This window comes from Penaeus chinensis, chromosome 18 (genome assembly GCF_019202785.1).
Source record: "Penaeus chinensis breed Huanghai No. 1 chromosome 18, ASM1920278v2, whole genome shotgun sequence".
NCBI classification, from domain to species: Eukaryota; Metazoa; Arthropoda; class Malacostraca; order Decapoda; family Penaeidae; genus Penaeus; species Penaeus chinensis.
Genome location: NC_061836.1, coordinates 27383645 through 27388644, shown reverse-complemented (window position 1 = coordinate 27388644; position 5000 = coordinate 27383645). Strand labels below are relative to the sequence as shown.

Here is a 5000-nt window from a genome sequence, read left to right as displayed (position 1 = left end):
AAATGCTTCCATTTTATCTGATATTTCAATGACAAAATTTGGACAAAGATAACCTATATCTCTGAAATATACTTTCAATTAAATGATACTATCTGTTTTCTAGTTTTTCACTATCACAAACTGATATTGCAAGATACTTAACAACTCTTTATACAAGCAGTTCTTAAAATATTTTTCAATATAATATGTAACACAGAAATTCAATGCAATGTATAGAAATCAGATTCTGACAAAAGCCTCCTCATGAACAAAACAATATGGAGTCATACTGTAACTACATTACTGTATGAAAATATGATAAGCTACTGAAAAGAAGGGAAATTAATATGAAAGTATCATTTCATATCATATTGAAATGAACTTCATACCTATGTATCACTGACCTAATGCTCTTCACAGAAAATCAATCAAAGAATACAACAAAATGAACAGCTGAGAACATTCACACAACTCAGAAAAAAAAATACAATCAAGAAAAAATATAAATACATTTCATTTCACTTCACTGCACAGTTCAGCAGTCAAAAAGGATTTCAAATCAGAGAGCACACTCATTTTATAGGGCACTCCAGCATACAATCTTGTTCCTATCACACCTTCTGACCACAACCCTGTCCGTTTTACCATATAACAAATAAATTCCAGTGTGCGAGCAAGAGCGTATGTACGTATGTGTGTCAGTCACTGAATCGTGACGTGTAAGTGTGTGCACCTCTGGATCCGTGATTAAAATCTTTCCCTCTTCTTACCTTTTATCCTCGGCCTACTTCTCGCTCCTCCTTCAATATGTCCTTCTTCGACTCCTAGCGACGTCCTCGTCTTATCCTCAGCCTCGGGAAGAACTGTGTCGTCACCATTCCTTGAGAAATGTCACAAGACAAGGATGTAAACACTCCTCCTCCTTGAGATTTGCTCTTCGGTCGCTTCAATCACTAAACCCAGAGTCACGGGGCTTCAAAGAAAACGTCTCTGCAGCGTTCGGGTCCTTGGAGGGGGGACTTGTATATGTTATTTTTTATCTTTAATATATCTATCTATGATATATATTTTCTTTTTCATGGTGTTAAAAAGACCGAGAAGAAATGTATGTATTCTCTTAATATACAGTTAAAACATGCAAAACTTTCGTATCGTTAAATTTCAATTCATTAACGTTTTGATAAGGCGTAGCCAGCAGTAAAATTGTGTTTTATAAACAAATATGTAAACATAATTGTACTCACTGTGTGTTTATCCATTAGATCACTTTGAAAAATTACGTTAACGTCACTGAAAGATACAGTTGATCCTTCTATTTCAAATCCCGTGCATTTAACGAAAATCAGATAACCTTTGACAGAGACAAGATGGTGATGGCACCACTCTTAAAAAAAAAAAAGATATACCGATGGAAGAACAAGAAGACAAGGGAAAGGTGTTATCTTTGCCATCTGATACAACACAAGTGTAACATGTCCTTTTGCGTCAGTGGCCCGGCAATGTGTCAGGCGAAAGGGAGACAACACTGTCTTTTTTCAACAGATTCAAATTATTTAGAATGGTTGCCTTAATATGTGAAGTAAGTGTTATCTTGAGGAAAGAGACTCTTGAAATTGTTCATATTAGTATATCTAACTACACACAATCAGTTATTCAGCAATCTCTTACATCTCCTTTTTATGGGAAATCAAGGAGACACTTCTCGATATTAGTAAATATTTATATATTGTTACTTTCTGCCTCTCTCAACAGAATACGTAACGTCCCAAATATATCCAGACATATACATAACGTTCCTAAGCTTTCCTTTCTCCTTTCTCCTCAATCAGCCCAAAAAGGAAGAGGCAAGGCTAGGCCTCTTTTCGTATTGATTTTTAGTTCTTAAGATGGCAGTGTGACTACTAATCCAGTGGCAAGGCACACGTGTATAAAATATCATATCCAAAAACATACGTACATTTATTCATAGTTATATATATATATATATATATATATATATATATATATATATATATATGTGTGTGTGTGTGTGTGTGTGTGTGTGTGTATGTATGTGTGTGTGTGTGTTTGTGTGTGTCTACATATATATATATATATATATATATATATATATATATATATATATATATATATATATATACAGGTAGATATATAGATAGATAGATAGATAGATAGGTAGGTAGATAGATAGATAGATAGATAGATAGATAGATAGATAGATAGATAGATAGATAGATAGATATAGATACAGATAGATAAATATAGATGTGTATGAGGAGGCTTCAAAAAGTTCGTGGAAAAAGTTCATAACTAAAAATCATATGGAAGGATTTTTATTTCACTGCCCCTGAACATTTTTGCACCAACGTGTAATAATGTGGTCAAACATGAACCCTTAAATGCAGGTAATAACGCATCGCCGCCAGTTGGAAGTCAGGCACCATTCACGCAACATGGAATCCACCAAAATGTCTTCTGGGATGCAGAGAGGATTTTGCTGGTTGACTTCCTCGAGAGCAAGAAAACAATTACATCTGCTTATTGTAAATGTGTTTTGAGAAAACTGTGAAAATAATCTCAGAAAAACGCCCCGGACAGCTTCATCAACGCATTCTCTTCCACCACAACAATGCACTCGCTCACGGCGCTCGGCAGACAAGAGCTGTGCTACGTGAATTTAAATGGGAAATTGTCCGACATCTACCTTACAGACCTGATTTAGCCCTTTCCAACTTCTTTTTGTTTCCAAACTTAAAAAACAACAACAATTGAAAGGTACCAATTTTCCATCGGTTGAAGATGTCAAAAGAGTTACTCTGACAAAATTCAGATCGCATGACTTCCACCTGACGGTGATGCGTTATTACCTGCGTTAAGGGTTCATGTTTGAGCACATTATAACACATTGGTACAAAAATGTTCAAGTGCGTTGAAATCAAAATCTCTCCATATAATTTTTAGTTATGGACTTTTTCCACGAACTTTCTGAAGCCCCCTCGTATGTATGTGTGTGTATATATATATATATATATATATATATATATATATATATATATATATATGTGTGTGTGTGTGTGTGTGTGTGTGTGTGTACATATATATCATTTGGGAGCTAACGCCGGCGGGGACGCATAGCCGCATCCACCCTTCGCTTCCACCTACGAGGGTCCCTCATGGCGAGCCGACAGGCAGGGGCCCGGCCCATCTCTAGCTTCTTCTCACGACAGGTTCGATCGATCTGCCGAAGCCACGACTTCCCCGGTCATCCCACAGGCCTCCTCCACCCAGAGTTGTCTCGGACAGAGACAACCTGGTGGGCAGGGTCATCCTGCGGGAAATGAGCCAAGTGCCCGTATAGTCTGAGTTGGCGATCGCGGATTATGCAAGTAACAGGTCCTGTACCAGTCTCACGGTGCAACCGTTGGTTGGACACATGGTCCCGCCAACTGTACCTCATGATCCGGCGCAAGGATCTGTTATAAAAGGCATCAAGACAATATTCCAAAGCACAAGATAGCATCCAGGTTTCACTATCATATAGTAAAACTGGCAGTATCAGGGTCTTCAAGACACGTAGCTTGGTCCTTCTGCACAGGTACCAGCATCTCCAAATACTCTTGTCGAGAGTTTTCATGACTCCTGCTGCCAGGCCAATCCGTCTACTTACTTCCTGGTCTGACAGCCCATAGTCGTGAACTGCACTACCGGGGTATATAAAACTCTCTGTGACTTTGATGTTTTCACCACAAGCACATACCGACTGCACAGGGTCTCCTAGTAGGCCCCCAAAATCCTGGATCTTGGTCTTGGTCCAGGAGACCTCTAGCCCCAGGGGCTTCACTTCATTGCTAAACGCATCAAGAGCCGCCACTAGGGTTTCCAGAGATTCAGATAGAATGTCAACATCATCAGCAAAGTCAAGGTCTCTAACCTTGATACTGCCTAGAGTTGCTCCACGGTCACTTTGGACAGTAGCTCTACCCAGTATCCAATCCATGCAAGTGTCGATAAGTGTTGGTGCAAGACCGCAGCCTTGCCTCACATCTGAACTAACAGGGAAGAAGCTCGACAGGCCCCACCACACTTTACAGCACTTTCAGTGCATATATACAGGTTTGCTATTAATCCAACAATCCTTGTTGGAATTCCTCTTAGCCTCAGGATCTCCTAGAGGGATTCGTGATGCACCATATCAAACACCTTCTTGAGGTCAATGTAAGCTGCGAGCAGCCCACGTCCGAAGCGCCAGGATGCAGTCTATTGTGGACTTACCAGGAGTGAATCCAGATTGCTCCGACCTCTGGTGCCTTAGCAGGTGGTCTCTGATACATCTCAGCAGGATGTGCGCGAGTACCTTGCCTGGTATACTGAGTAGTGTAATGCCTCGGTGATTACTGCAGTCCCACCGATCCCCTTTCCCCTTCCAGAGAGGGATGACCACACCCCACAGCAGGTCAGGGGGAATGGTAGCAGTCTGTCAGATAGCAGACAGGACTGCATGCAAGCCCCTTGCCATAGGTTCTCTACCAGCCTTTAACAATTCATCTGGGATGCCACAAAATGCCTGCTGCTTTACCACTCTTCAGCTTGGAAATTGCCCCCCTGACTTCAGTCAGATCCTCGCTGATGGGTGGGTCTGGCAGAGGAATCTCAACATTACCCGCTTCCATGTTAACTGTTGGTGGAGCAACCTGATACAATTGCTCAAAATACTCAGCCCAACGCCCACACACCCCATCAGGATCTGAGATTATCTGGCCACATGCTGAGCGGACTGCAGTCTTCTGTGAGGACGGCTTGGAGTTCAGCTTTCTCAGGGCTTGGTAGGCAGGACGAAGGTCATTTACTAGGAAAAGGCTTTCGACCTCCTCTGTAAGATTCATGATAAACTGTTCCTTATTCCTTCTCAATAGTGACCTAGTCCTGCGCACTAGAGAATGGTGCAAGTTGCGATCCCCTGACAATCGAGCCGCACGACAAGCATCTGTGGCTTCCAGTGTCTCCTGCAAGATGGAATTCTG

The 5000-nt window shown here is 41.1% G+C and overlaps 1 protein-coding gene across 3 annotated transcripts in view; it reads right to left on the bottom strand.

Moving 5' to 3' along the window:
• LOC125034522 (protein phosphatase 1H-like) overlaps positions 1-1356 on the bottom strand; it is a 12295-nt gene extending 10939 nt beyond the window's left edge. For all 3 annotated transcript variants that reach the window (XM_047626369.1, XM_047626368.1, XM_047626370.1), the window contains exons 1-2: positions 1224-1356; positions 750-985 (exon numbers count right to left, since the gene is read on the bottom strand). The gene's annotated coding sequence lies outside the window, so the exon portion shown is untranslated. The remainder of the gene's footprint in view (positions 1-749; positions 986-1223) is intronic.
• Between the last annotated feature and the right edge of the window lie 3644 nt (positions 1357-5000).